Raw genomic sequence first — 15726 nt, 5'->3', positions numbered from 1 at the left:
AAGCAGACTGTGGTGAGAAAGAGGAATTTTCAAGGAGAGAGTGTGGAGAACACAGCAGTGGGCAGCAGGCCCTGTTGCTCCCATTTCTTCCTGAGCCCAACCTGGGTTGGTATGAGGCTGTTGGAAGACTTAAGTTAGCTCAGTTTCTGAGGACATCTTATTCATTTCTCCAGGGACATAGAACTCAATTTTATCAGGAGGAATGTTCAAGATGCCTCTGTAGGAGGTGGAAAATATAAGGATTATGGACCCGATATCACTTCACGGTTCCATACAATTTATTTACAATAAGGAGCCAGCTCCTCTGCTGCATTGCTTACAGCTTCTAACAGCCTCTGGGTGGCAATAGACTGTATATGTGTATGGAGGGGTGGTACATAGGCCATAGGAGTCATAGGCTTCCAAAATCCAGAGAGAGTCCCATAACTAGGAATGTTATGTAGCCAGCCACTCGACACCCCTTTCCATGGTATCCTAGATTCTTTCCATGATCTTTCATCCCTGGGGAGAGAGATCAATAACTTTTTTTATTTCTTTTTTTTTTTTTAAATTTTTTATTGTTGGCTGTTCAAAACATTACATAGTTCTTGATACATCATATTTCACAATTTGATTCAAGTGGGTTATGAGCTCCCATTTTTACCCCATATACAGATTGCAGAATCACATCAGTTTCACATCCATTGATTTACATATTGCCATACTAGTGTCTGTTGTATTCTGCTGCCTTTCCTATCCTCTACTATCCCCCCTCCCCTCCCCTCCCCTCCTCTTCTCTCTCTGCCCCCTCTACTGACATTCGTTTGTCCCCCTTGTATTATTTTTCCCCTTCCCCTCACTTCCTCTTGTATGTACTTTTGAATAACTCTGAGGGTCTCCTTCCATTTCCATGCATTTTCCCTTCTCTCTCCCTTTCCCTCCCACCTCTCATCCCTGTTTAATGTTAGTCTTCTTCTCATGCTCTTCGACCCTACTCTGTTCTTAGTTACTCTCCTTATATCAAAGAAGACATTTGGCATTTGTTTTTTAGGGATTGGCTAGCTTCACTTAGCATAATCTGCTCTAATGCCATCCATTTCCCTGTAAATTCTATGATTTTGTCATTTTTTAATGCAGAGTAATACTCCATTGTGTATAAATGCCACATTTTTTTTATCCATTCATCCATTGAAGGGCATCTAGGTTGGTTCCACAGTCTAGCTATTGTGAATTGTGCTGCTATGAACATCGATGTCGCAGTGTCCCTGTAGCATGCTCTTTTTAGGTCTTTAGGGAATAGACTGAGAAGGGGAATAGCTGGGTCAAATGGTGGCTCCATTCCCAGCTTTCCAAGAAATCTCCATACTGCTTTCCAAATTGGCTGCACCAATTTGCAGTCCCACCAGCAATGTACAAGTGTACCCTTTTCCCCACATCCTCGCCAGCACTTGTTGTTGTTTGACTTCATAATGGCTGCCAATCTAACTGGAGTGAGATGGTATCTTAGGGTGGTTTTGATTTGCATTTCTCTGACTGCTAGAGATGGTGAGCATTTTTTCATATACTTGTTGATTGATTGTATGTCCTCCTCTGAGAAGTGTCTGTTCAGGTCCTTGGCCCATTTGTTGATTGGGTTGTTTGTTCTCTTATTGTCTAATTTTTTGAGTTCTTTGTATACTCTGGATATTAGGGCTCTATCTGAAGTGTGAGGAGTAAAGATTTGTTCCCAGGATGTAGGCTCTCTATTTACCTCTCTTATTGTTTCTTTTGCTGAGAAAAAACTTTTTAGTTTGAGTAAGTCCCATTTGTTGATTCTAGATATTAACTTTTGTGCTATGGGTGTCCTATTGAGGAATTTGGAGCCCGACCCCACAGTATGTAGATCGTAGCCAACTTTTTCTTCTATCAGACGGCGTGTCTCTGATTTGATATCAAGCTCCTTGATCCATTTTGAATTAACTTTTGTGCATGGCGAGAGAAAGGGATTCAGTTTCATTTTGTTGCATATGGATTTCCAGTTTTCCCAGCACCATTTGTTGAAGATGCTATCCTTCCTCCATTGCATGCGTTTAGACCCTTTATCAAATATAAGATAGTTGTAGTTTTGTGGATTGGTTTCTGTGTCCTCTATTCTGTACCATTGGTCCACCCGCCTGTTTTGGTACCAGTACCATGCTGTTTTTGTTACTATTGCTCTGTAGTATAGTTTGAAGTCTGGTATCGCTATACCGCCTGATTCACACTTCCTGCTTAGCATTGTTTTTGCTATTCTGGGTCTTTTATTTTTCCATATGAATTTCATGATTGCTTTCTCTATTTCTACAAGAAATGCCATTGGGATTTTGATTGGCATTGCATTAAACCTATACAGAACTTTTGGTAATATCGCCATTTTGATGATGTTAGTTCTGCCTATCCATGAACAGGGTATATTTTTCCATCTTCTAAGATCTTCTTCTATTTCTCTATTTAGGGTTCTGTAGTTTTCATTGTATAAGTCTTTCACCTCTTTTGTTAGGTTGATTCCCAAGTATTTTATTTTTTTTGAAGATATTGTGAATGGAGTGGTTGTCCTCATTTCCATTTCAGAGGATTTGTCGCTGATATACAGGAATGCCTTTGATTTATGCGTGTTGATTTTATATCCTGCCACTTTGCTGAATTCATTTATTAGCTCTAATAGTTTCTTTGTAGACCCTTTTGGGTCTGCTAGGTATAGAATCATGTCATCTGCAAATAGTGATAATTTAAGTTCTTCCTTTCCTATTTTGATGCCTTTAATTTCTTTCGTCTGTCTAATTGCTCTGGCCAGTGTTTCGAGAACTATGTTGAACAGAAGTGGTGAGAGAGGGCATCCTTGTCTTGTTCCAGATTTTAGAGGGAATGCCTTCAATTTTTCTCCATTCAGAATGATGCTAGCCTGAGGCTTAGCATAGATTGCTTTTACAATATTGAGGTATGTTCCTGTTATCCCTAGTTTTTCTAGAGTTTTGAACATAAAGGGATGCTGTACTTTGTCGAATGCTTTTTCCGCATCTATCGAGATTGATCATATGGTTCTTATTTTTAAGTCTATTGATGTGGTGAATAACATTTATTGATTTCCGTATATTGAACCAGCCTTGCATCCCAGGGATGCATCCTACATGATCATGGTGCACAATTTTTTTGATATGTTTTTGTATCCGAGTGGCCAGAATTTTATTGAGGATTTTTGCATCTAGGTTCATTAGAGATATTGGTCTGTAGTTTTCTTTCTTTGAAGTGTCTTTGTCTGGTTTAGGTATCAGGGTGATGTTGGCCTCGTAGAATGAATTTGGAAGTTCTCCCTCTTTTTCTATTTCCCGAAGTAGCTTGAAAAGTATTGGTATTAGTTCCTCTTTAAAGGTTTTGTAAAACTCTGCTGTATACCCATCCGGTCCTGGGCTTTTCTTAGTTGGTAGTCTTTTGATGGTTTCTTCTATTTCCTCAATTGATATTGGTCTGTTTAGGTTGTCTATATCCTCCTGACTCAATCTGGGCAGATCATATGACTTAAGAAATTTATCGATGCCTTCACTATCTTCTAATTTATTGGAGTATAAGGATTCAAAATAATTTTTGATTATCTTCTGTATTTCTGAAGTGTCTGTTGTGATATTGCCTCTTTCATCCCGTATGTTAGTGATTTGAGTTCTCTCTCTTCTTCTCTTCGCTAGCATGGCTAAGGGTCTGTCGATTTTGTTTATTTTTTCAAAGAACCAACTTTTAGTTTTGTCAATTTTTTCAATTGTTTCTTTTGTTTCGATTTCATTAATTTCAGCTCTGATTTTAATTATTTCTTGCCTTCTACTTCTTTTGCTGTTGTTTTGCTCTTCTTTTTCTAGGATTTTGAGATGAAGTATGAGATCATTTATTTGTTGGTTTTTTCTTTTTTTAAGGAATGAACTCCAAGCAATGAATTTTCCTCTTAGAACTGCTTTCAATGTGTCCCATAGATTCCGATATGTTGTGTCTGTGTTTTCATTAATCTCTAAGAATTTTTTAATTTCCTCCTTGATGTCTTCTATAACCCATTGATCATTCAGTAACCTATTGTTCATTCTCCAAGTGATGTATGCTTTTTCCTTCCTTCTTTTATCATTGATTTTCAGTTCCATTCCATTATGATCAGATAGGATGCATGGTATTATCTCTACTCCTTTATATTGTCTAAGAGTTTCCCTGTGACATAATATATGATCTATTTTTGAGAAGGATCCATGTGCTGCTGAGAAAAAAGTGTAACTGCTTGATGTTGGGTGGTATATTCTATATATGTCAATTAAGTCTAGGTTATTAATTGTGTTATTGAGTTCTATAGTTTCCTTATTCAACTTTTGTTTGGAAGATCTGTCCAGTGGCGAGAGATGTGTGTTGAAGTCTCCCATGATTATTGTATGGTGGTCTAAACTTTTTTTATTTCAGACATGTCCTTGAGACTCAATAGAATGTCATCTCTACAAAAAGTAACTGAGTTTAATAATACTGGGAAAATATCCTTGAACTCATTTTTCCCTTCAAAGCCATCTTAAGTGGATGATTTTTCTTTAGGGACATTCTTTTCTGGGCACCTGCCTTTGTTGTTGTTGTTCTTGTTTAGTAACATCTGACAGTAGAATGTATTTTGCAAATTATACACTATTAGAGTATAACTTATCCTATTTATGATCCCACTCTTTTTGTACATGATGTGAATTTACCCTGGTCATGTATTCAAATACAAGGCTAAGAATGTTAGGTCCAGTTAATTCTACTGTCTCCTAGTCCTCTCTCCCCTCCCATCCCTTTATTTTCCTTTGTCCAATCCAGTGGATTTCTATTATTCCCTTCCCCAACCTCTCTTGTTTTGGGTTAGCATCTACAAATCAGAACATATAGCCTTTGGTGTTTAGGGATTGGCTTATTTCACTTAGCATGATATCTCCACTTCCATCCATTTACTGGCAAATGCCATCGTTTATTTTTCTTTATGGCTCAGTTCTATTCCATTCTTTATACACATTTTATTTATCCATTCATCTGTTGATGATGTCAAATGGTGGTTTCATTTCAAGCTTTCTAAGGAATCTCCATACTGCTTTCCACAGTGGTTGCTCTAATTTTCAGTCCCACCCAAAATGTATGAGAGTACCTTTCTAGCTTCATCCCAACATTTATTGTTACTTGTATTCTTTATAATTGCCATTCTGATTCAAGCAAGATGGAATCTCTGTGTAGTTTTAATTTGCAGTTCTCTAATTGATAGGGATGTTAAAGAGTAGTGCATATATCTTTTGGCTATTTCTATTTTTTCATCTGTGATGTGTGTGTTAAGACCTTTACCCATTTATTTATTGGGTTATTTGGTGTTTTTTGTTTTGTTTGGTGTTAAGATTTTTGAGCTCTTAATATATCCTGGAGATTAAATGCTCTGGTCTGAGGTGCATGTGGTAAAAATCTTTTCCCATTCTGCAGGTTCTCTCTTCATGTTATTAATTGTTTCCTTTACTGTGAAGAATCTTTGCAGTTTTCCATTTATTGATTCTTGCCTTCTTAGCATCCCAGGCACAGAAACCAAAGGTGGCATATCCATCACACTCATGATCTCTGTCTCTGTACCTGAGTCACTAGATGGTTTTTCCCACAGGCAGGAACATAATAAATGCGTATTCTGGGGGTACTAAACAAAGAGAGAACTGGGATAGTTACTGAGCCCTCTTCTCCTTTTAGGTGTCACTGAAAAGGTCTGTTTCCAAGGGCCTTTGAATGGACATGTAAGCCCCAATGTGTCAGAGATGCAAGCTTCAGATGCATGCCTGGAATTAAATGCCCAAATGAGAAGTTGTCAGGTGACAATGTTGGGACACTAGTTCAACTGGGGTGATGGTGGAGCCAGGCTGAGCCTTCCTTCTGCTATCAATAGCTGTGTAGCCAACACTGACCCTGGTAAACAGTGGATGCTCTTCCCAGGTCGGGAAGGAAAGGGAATTTGTAAGCTCTGATCCACGTGTTGGTTGTCAGAATGTTGTGAGTGGCAGAGATGATCGGCTGTGTTTGTTCTCTCAGTGCCGGACTGAAAGCTGAGATTCTCCGACATGGTGATGTGAGCCAGAGCCTGGGATCTAGGGTTAGATACACTCTCAAGTCCTGGGCTGGCCTTGACCAAGAGGATATCTTAGGTGCTTATATCTCTTTCATGTTTTTTTATCTATCAAAACTTTATTTGTAGTTGCACACCACTTAAATATTGAGCAATGGGAGAACACAAGAGAAATTATAGTATATTTATTTAATTAAATATGAAATAACAAATATGACTTGACATAGACAACTCCTATAAACATAATATTGAGAAAAAATAAAAGAAAGTTGTAGAATATATACTGTGTGACACTAATTATATAAAGCTTATAGCATGCAAATATATTACATATTTCTTAAGGATACATATAAGCCAGGCATGGTGGTATACACCTGTAATCCCACCAACTGGGGAGGCTGAGACAGAAGGATTGCAAGTTTGAGGTCAGCCTGGGCAATTTAGTGAGAACCTGTCTCAAAATTCCAAAAAGGGCTGGTTAAAATAATTTCCATCGTGCTAATTCAGTAAAAATAAAAAAAAATTAATACAAGCTTTGACTATGTAATCTCAAATACTTAGATAACTTCTGGTGATTTAATAAATATGATTTCACAAAGATATTTTCATTTGATAGAGAGCAATTTTTTCAGTAACAGTATAAATCCTGGGCCCATAATCCTGTGTCCTGACATATCCAGCTCATTTTTCTCCTTTCCTCCTCTCTGAAATAAAGTGACACCTTCACACAGAAAGTGCACAAATTGGTCTCCTGGATGATTCCACACTGAGTCCATGTTCTCTATTCATGTGTCTCCATAGCCATGTTGTCAGTGTCCTCACAAGGACTCAATTCTGATCAGATGTGAAGACTGAGCTTTCAGTCCCTCTTACCCCCTTAATCTGGGTTGTGTTCATCTTTATTCTCTGTCTCCCTCAATATCAGCTTCTGGATCCTCTGGTTCTCATGTCAGGTGCCCCACTCATCTGACAGATGTGGGCACCCTTGCACTCATTACAAACCTCTGAGGGTCACGCAAGAGAAGAAACACCTGTCCCTCATGTGGGACACTCCCTGAAATGGGCTCAGTGTGCATCATTGGTATGTAGTTTGTGAAGAACATGTGATAACTTGAGGAGGTTCACCATCTTTTCTTCCTGCTGGACTCTCTTGGATGCTCCCACAATCCCAGTCAAGACTCAGCCTACAGGCTCAGTTGTGTGATTGTGTTCTGTTGTCTCACAGGTCATTTTCGAACATCTGCTTTTCAAACATCTCTTTTTTTCCCCTCATGTTTCTAAATTGTTTCCAACTTCTCATGGCCAGCATATCAATATTATACAATCCCTCATGTAAATATTTATAATTTTGTGTTCATCAGATGTATCCATCTTAGGTGTATACAGTAGTTCTATTAGTAATAATGCCTGTATATAAAATAAATGAAATCAGTCATATGTAAGATTTGAAATTTTCCAGGGACAATTCTTGCCCAGTTTTTTAGTTTCATATAGTTTTTCTTCTACTAGCATTTTGCTTAACTTTGATAATCTCTTCCTGACTAAAAGCTCTGCCTATATCTCTAATGATATTATTGCCTTATATATTGGGGAGCTATAGGTGTCTATAACTTGCATATTAATTGAATATTTTCAAGAAGCACACTTGCCTCCTTTTAAGTATATCATTACTCGATATGTCAGAAGCATTAACAAAATGAAAGTATCAGTCTCAATAAGCTGCACATCAATCTTTAGACTTTCTTGTGCAAGTCTGCTTTCTTGATTTGGTGACCCTTTTGGGTCAATAGGTGTGTCACAGGATAATAGTTCCTGTTTTATTTTCAGAGCTGAAGTTGGATACTTGCACTGAAGTGAAGAACCCTCCCAAGCTTGAGGGTGATGCCCTTGGAGGCTTGGCTGTCAAAACACCTGGGTGTGACCTGCATGTCCTCATTGATACCACAACACAGAAGATCATGAAAAGAAAACAACTCTTCTGCAAGTGGAGAATGGCATGCAGATTTCCTGGACTTCAAGCTTCAGGTGGAGTGCTGATGGCTCCTGTGGCTCTGGGATGCACTTACCCATTTTAGCACTCTCTATGAGGATGTAGCTCCTTCTGCTGTGATTTCTCTTCTCCACTGGTTCTTTCCAACAGCAGATGGAGGCTGTCTTGTCTTAGTCTCTTTATGGTCTCCCACTCTGACAGGCCCTTCCATCTCCCATCTCCTGTTTGCATTCTGAACTCTGCTCTGTTCCTGTATCTGCTGTCCTGATATTCCCTGTAACTGTCACAGGAAAGCCCAGCCTGATTGGGGGTCCTAATCCCATGAAGAGCATCTTTTCAGACACATGCCACCTTCCCTGGAATCACACACTGTCTAGGGTTTTGATCTACCTGGCTTCCTTGACTCCACTGCCTCTTTCTTCTGGGAACATGGCCTTCATAAGTCACTGGCACATGGCTCCTTCTTGGACACTCCTTGGCAAACAGGACTAAGTCAACCATGGATTCTTATCTTGTACACACACACACACACACAGGAAAATTGTGAAAACTGATGAGAAAGATTATGACAACTAAAATTCATTTGGGCTGTAGGTGACAGACCCAAACAGGTCTAGAATCATTTTGTCTTTACCCCTTAGCCCACTCCATTTTCCAAGACTCCTTTTTTCTGCTTATTCCTGACCTACATTGCAATAACTTCCAAGATTTCCTGCAGATTCTTATTCCTGTCTAGCCAAGGTGACTGAAGAACCCACATGGGCTCTGTGTTGAAATAGCAGTATTTAATGACTCCTGGATGTTTTGAATTGTTTGCAGAAAATCATGAAAATAACGATGAAAAAGATCAAGATTCACTGAATTCCAGGTAACAAAAAATAATCTGGGGATTGTAAGAAAGGGCAAAATAAGGGGTTAAGGATAACCTGAAAGGAAAGACCATGAGGTCAAAAGTAAAGAAAGACTACTGTTGGCAGTGTTGATGTTGACTAATCCCAGTGTGATGGAGCCCTTTAGCAAAGTTATCTTTTATCTTCCTGGTGCTGGTAGAGTGAGTGTGATGAAGAAGAATTGCAGAGTCAGTCTTGGGCATTTTTTGATTTTAAGGAAATCACTTGTTAACTCTGTAAATTTCAAAATAAGGATTAGAGGCATACCATCTTTCTACACTAATGGTCAGATTGTGGAAAGGTATGCCATAGCAAGAAAAGCAGAAATACACTCCCCCCCCCCAAAAAAAGTATTATGTCAAAAAATTGGATAGAAAAAGTTCTAGAAGGTTCAAGTTCTCTGGCACCAGGCTGTATTTGCTGGACATCTATATGTAAGTGTCAGTATCAGTCATGCTCTGGGTTCAACCACAGCTTTGCTTCTCATTGTGTGATCCTTCTGTGACTGTACCTTACAGAAGGAGTTGAGCCTCCTTACTCATCAGCTTGTCATCTGGCCAGTACACTGGACACTGGTGACTCTTCCTCTCTCTCTCATTCCATGGCACCTAAACTATGTCCATGAGATGAAAATGGTTTCCTGGATCATTTTTGAAGGGAGGGACCTGTTTGGGGACTCCATCCTTCATCTTTGAATCAGGACCAACTGGGAGGCTGTAGTTTCTAAACCACCTTGATTTTATCTGTTATTCTTCCTTGTCTCAGCATTCTCAATGGTGACCTGCAGGAGGAGAAAGAGAATGACCTCCTGCTGGATGAAAAGTTTTTTCTACCCTCTGGTCATCCTACCTCAAAATTTGACTCACAAGAACTTTTCAGAAGCTCTGCCTTCCCATCTGATGAGCCTAAAGTCAGTTCTGCTGTGGATGAAACTGGTGAGTACTCCTATCATAATTCAGATGAATCCAACTTGTCTCTCTGGGAAAGAGCAAATTCTCTGCACTCAACTCCACTGTCTAGGCTGAGACATGTGCATGCAGAGGCAGGAGACCCATTTTGTTTCAGAGTAGGTACAGAGGTCAGATGATCTTAGGCTTTGCTATTTTCCTATGGCCTGGTCAGGTTTCTTTCATTGTTGCCTTTGCTGTGCCAGCCATATATTTGCGTGTAGGTTGCAGTAAGAGGGAGGGCATCATGAGCACTTCTCAGACTCTGACTGATTCTATTTTTAAAGTATGTTCACTATGCTGGGCACGGTGGGTCAGGCCTTTAATCTGAGTGGCTTAGGAGGCTGAGACAGGAAAATCATGAATTCAAAGCCAGCCTCAGCAACAGTGGGGTGCTAAGAAACTCAGTGAAACCCAATTTGTAAATGAAACACAAAATAGTGCTGGGGATGAAGTAGCCCTAAGCAGAGGTGTTTCTCCATCATGTCAGGAACACCTTCATTTCGGAGCATTGAGCAGCTTGCAGAAGTCTTTTTCCTCCAGATTGTCTTGATACTTGGTAGGACTGACCCTTTCACCAGTCACACTTTACCTCCAAGGTGGGTTCTCCTTGGTTCAAGCATTGGCTTGCAAGGACATGTTGTTTTTTTTAGGTTTCACTTTGTTTTGCCGTATAGGCATGCATGCAGTTGGAACTGGAAATTTAACAGGGTTTATGCTAGCTGCTTGAAACTTCACACACTCAATTAGTTCTCAGTGTGCACTCTCTCTTTTGTTCCATATTGAAGTAGCTTTAAGCAGAGGCGTTTCTTAGGCAAGGAAGGAACCCCTTCATTTGGGAGCATTGACCATTTGCAGAAAAGTCCTAGTTCACTGGAAACTCTGAAATCTTTGTTCCTCCGGATTGTCTTGATAGTTAGCAGGACAGATGCTTTCACCAGTCGCACTTTGCCCCCCAAATTGGGTTCTCCTAGGTTCAAACGTTCCGTTGCAGGATACTTCCTTTTTAGGTTTCACTTCGTTTTGTCCTATAGGGATGAATGCTGTTGGAACTGGAAATCCAACAAGGTTTATGCTAGCTACTTGAAACTTCACACATTCAATTAGTTCTCAGCGGGTCTCTGTTTTGTTTCCTGTTTAAGTAGTCCTAAGCAGAGGCATTTCTCAGAGGCAGGACCACCTTCATTTGGGAGCATTGAGCAGCATGTAGAAAAGTCCGAGTTTACTGGCAACTCTGAATACTTTTTCCTCTGGAATGTCTTGATACTTGGCAGGACTGACCCTTTCACTAGTCACTTTGCCCCAAAATTGGGTTCTCCTTGGTGCAAGCATTCGCTTGCAGGAACACTTTTTATTTTTTCAGGTTTCACTTCATTTTGCCCTGTAGGGATGAATGCTGTTGGAACTGGAAATCCAACAGGGTTTCTGCTAGCTTCTTGAAACTTCATATACTCCATTAGTTCTCAGTGTGCACTTTCTCCTTTGTGCCCTGTTGAAGTCTCCCTAAGAAGAGGCATTTCTCCAGCATGGCAGAAACACCTTCATTTCGAAGCATTGAGCAACTTGAAGAAAAGTCTGAGTATACTGGAAACACTGAAAACTTTTTTCATCCGGATTGTCTTGATACTTGGCAGGACTGACCCTTTCACCAGTCGCACATTGCCCCCCCAAGTTTGATTCTCCTAGGTTCAAATGTTCGCTTGAACTGGAAATCCAACAGGGTTTGTGCTAGCTGCTTGAAACTTCACATACTCAATTAGTTCTCAGTGAGCCCACTCTCTTTTGTTCCCTGTTGAAGTAGCCTTAAGCAGAGATGTTTCTGAGGCACGGAAGGAACACCTTCATTTCAGAGCATTGAGCAGCTTTCAGAAAAGTCCGAACTCACTGGAAACCCTGAAAATTTTTTGCTCTGGATTGTCTTGATACTTGGCAGGATTGACCCTTACACCAGTCTCACTTTGCCCCCCCCCCCCATATTGGGTTCTCTTAGGTTCAAACGTTCTCTTACAGGAACACTTCATTTTTATTTTTCACTTCCTTTTGCCCTATAGGGATGAATGCAGTTGGAAGTGGAAATCCAACAGGGTTTGTGCTAGCTGCTTGAAACTTCACACGCCCAATTAGTTCTCAGTGGGCAGTCTCTCTTTTGTTTTCTGTTGAAGTAGGCCTAAACAGAGGTGTTTCTCAGGCATGGCAGGAACACCTTCATTTTGGAGAATTGAGCAACTTGCAGAAAAGTCTGAGTATACTGGAAACACTAAAACCTTTTTTCCTCCATATTGTCTTGATACTTGGCAGGACTGACCCTTTCACCAGTTGCACTTTGACCCTAAATTTAATTCTCCTAGGTTCAAGTGTTCGCTTGAACTGGAAATCCAACAGGGTTTGTGCTAGCTGCTTGAAACTTCACACACTCAATTAGTTCTCAGTGGGCAATCTCTCCTTTGTTCCCTGTTGAAGTAGCCTTAAGCAGAGGCATTTCTCCGTCATGGCAGGAACACCTTGATTTGGGAACATTGAGAAGATTGCATAAAAGTCCGAGTTCATGGGAAACACTGAAAAATTTTTCCCCCAAATTGTTAGGACTGACCCTTTCACCAGTTGTACTTTACCGTGCCGTCCCCCCCCCCCCCCCGAGTTGGGATCTCCATAGGTTCAAGAATTTGCTTGCATTTTTAGGTTTCACTTCGTTTTGCCCTATAGGCATGAATGCAGTTGGAACTGAATATCCAACAGGGTTTGTGCTAGATGCTTGAAACTTCACACCCTCAATTAGTTCTCAGTGTGCACACTCTCTTTTGTTTTCTTTTGAAGTAGGCTTAAGCAGAGGCATTTCTTGAGGACAGAAAAAACACTCTCTTTTCAGAGCATTGAGCAACTTGCCAAAAAGTCCGAGTGTACTGGAAAAACTGAAAACTTTTTTCCTCCAGATTGTCTTGATTCTTGGCAGGACTGACCCCAAATTTGACCCTAAATTTGGTGTTCTCTTGAACTGGAAATCCTTCAGGGTTTGTGCTAGTTGCTTGAAATTTCACACATTCAATTATTTATCAGTGTGCACTCTCTCTTTTGTTCCCTGTTGAAGTAGCTTTAAGCAGAGGCATTTCTCTAGCAAGGAAGGAACCCCTTCATTTGGGAGCATTGAGCAGCTTGCAGAAAAGTCTGAGTTCACTGGAAACACTGACAAATTTTTCCTATGGATTGTCTTGGTACTTGGCAGGACTGACCATTTCACCAGTTGCTTCAACAGTTAAATAATTTGCTTGCAGAAAGAGTTTGAATTTTTAGGTTTCACTTTGTTATGCCCTATGCGGATGCATGGATTTGCACCTGGAAATCAAACATGGTTTCTGCTAGCAGCTTTAAATTTCACACACTGAATCACCTCTTAGTGGGGACACCTTGGTTGCTTCCTAGTTGAAGTAGCCCTAAGCACAAGCATGCAGGACAACCTTCTCTTTATGAGCTCTAGGAGAAACACACATTTCCAACAATACTCTAACAATTTTTTCATCAGATTGCTTTGATACTGGGCAGGCTGGAGCCTTTCTCCAGTTAAACATTGCTCTTCAAGTTGGGTTTTTCTCAGTTTATCTGTTTGCTTGCAGAAGAGTTTGAATTCTTAGGATCACTTCATTTTGCCCTATGGGTATGAATAGATTTTGACCTAGATATCAAACATGGTTTGTGCTACCCACTTGAAATTTCACATACTAAGTTCTTAGTGAGTGCACCATGCTTGGTTCCTAGTTGAAGTGGCTCTAAGCAAAAGCACACAGGAATACCTTCTCTTTCTCAGCTCTCAGAGAAATACACATTCCTGCAATGGGTCTGAAAATTTATTCATCGGAATGCTTTGATACTGGGCAGAATGGAGCCTTTGCCAAGCCACACTTGGCTCCCCAAGCTTGGTTTTCATGTGTTCCACCATTTGCTTGTAAGTAGAGTTTGAATTTTCAAGTTTCAATTTGTTGTTCCCTATGCAGATACATGGAGTTGAACCTGGTAATCAAACATGGTTTGTGTTAGTGTTGTAGGGACAAACGAGGCAAGGCACTGAAGTTAGCAGGAAACAGTTTTATTTGGCTGTAGCCAGGTTCAGAGGGCACAGCTTTTGCTGTAATCAATCAATCCCCTGAACCCTGAATTCAGGGAGTTTCAGAGTTTCATACCCAACATATAAGGGGAGGGGCTCAGAAGTTTACAGTCTGCAGAAGTTCACATAAAAGCAGCTTTTTCTTTCACTGTTTAGGGAAAATTAACACTTCAAGGACAACACCTGAGAAAGGGAGAGCTTCTTCTCCCCTTTCTTTCTTCCCCCCTTTCTTTCTTCCCCCTGTCAGCTGTTACACAAAGCCCAATTGGTATCTTCTCTTCTCTTAGGAATGTAGACATATCTGTGAAGCCCAGCTCAAGGCCAGAGGCCTTGTTTGCACATTTCTACAAACTACTATACTGGATACATTTGTGAAAAACTAGTAAGGGGATGTCCAGCACCTGGAGTGCTGGTATCTTCCTGGCCAGTGGCCAAGTAAAACAGTGCAACAGGAAAATAGGAAGTTTATCTACATTGAACTCTTTTTCAGAGACTCTTTGGCTGACAGTCCCAAAATCAGCCATGGTGAGGATTTCTGGAGAATCCCAGTTAAGACTTTTTCTGTGGAGAGAGGGGGTGCCACTTCACTAGCAGCTTGAAATTTCACACACTGAATCAGCTCTCAGTGAGGACACCTTGGTTGCTTCCTAGTTGAAGTAGCCCTAAGCACAAGCATGCAGGACAACCTTTTCTTTATGAGCTCTAGGAGAAATAGATATTTCCTACTATGCTCCCACAATTTTTTCATCAGATTGCTTTGATACTGGGCAGGCTGGAGCCTTTCTCCTGTCACACTTTGCTCTTCAAGTTTGTTTTTTCTCAGTTTAACTGTTCATTTGCAGGAAGAGTTTGAATTTTCAGGATCACTTCGTTTTGCCCTATGGGGATGAATGGAATTGGACATAGATATCAAACATGGTTTGTGCTACCCATTTGAAATTTCACACACTGAATCAGTTCTCAGTGAGAGCACTGTGTGTGGGTTCTCTTTGAAGCAGCCCTAAGCAAGAGCAAGCAGAGACACCTTCTCTTTCTGAGCTCTCAGAGAAATACCCATTTCCTGCAATGGGTCCAAAAAGTTTTTCATCAGATTGCTTTGATACTGGACAGGACAGATCTTTCAACAGCTGCATTTTGCTCTCCAAGTTTGTTGCTTCTGGGTTCAACCATTCACTTACAAGAAGAGTTTGAATATTCAGGTATTACTTAATTTCGCCCTATGGGGATGAATGGATTTGGACTTGGAATTCAAATACGGATTGTGCTAATAGTTTGAAATTTCAGACACTGGTTCAGTTCTCAGTGAAGGCATAGTGCTTGTTCCTAGTTGAAGCAGCTGTAAGCAAAAGAACGCAGAAATACCTTCTCTTTCTGAGCTCTCCAAGAAATACCCATTTTCTGCAATGGGTCCGAAAATGTTTTCATTGGATTGTTTGATACTGAGTAAGATGGAGCCTTTCACAGCCACACTTGGCTTCTAAGTTTTGTTTTTTCTCAGTTGAATCATTCACTTGCAAGAAGAGTTTGAATTTTCAGGTTCACTTCATTTTGCCCTGTGAGGATAAATGGAGTTGGACCTAGATATCAAACAGAGTTTGTGCTAGCCGCTTGAAATTTAACACACTGAATCAATTCTCAGTGAGTGCACAGTGCTTGGTTCCTAGTTGAAGTAGCTCTAAGCAAAAGCAGGCAGGAATACCTTCTCTTTCTCAGCTCTCAGAGAA

Source organism: Marmota flaviventris, chromosome 10 (assembly GCF_047511675.1).
Source record: "Marmota flaviventris isolate mMarFla1 chromosome 10, mMarFla1.hap1, whole genome shotgun sequence".
Classification (NCBI taxonomy): Eukaryota; Metazoa; Chordata; class Mammalia; order Rodentia; family Sciuridae; genus Marmota; species Marmota flaviventris.
The sequence above is the reverse complement of the archived record's forward strand: the minus strand, read 5'-3'. Positions refer to the sequence as shown.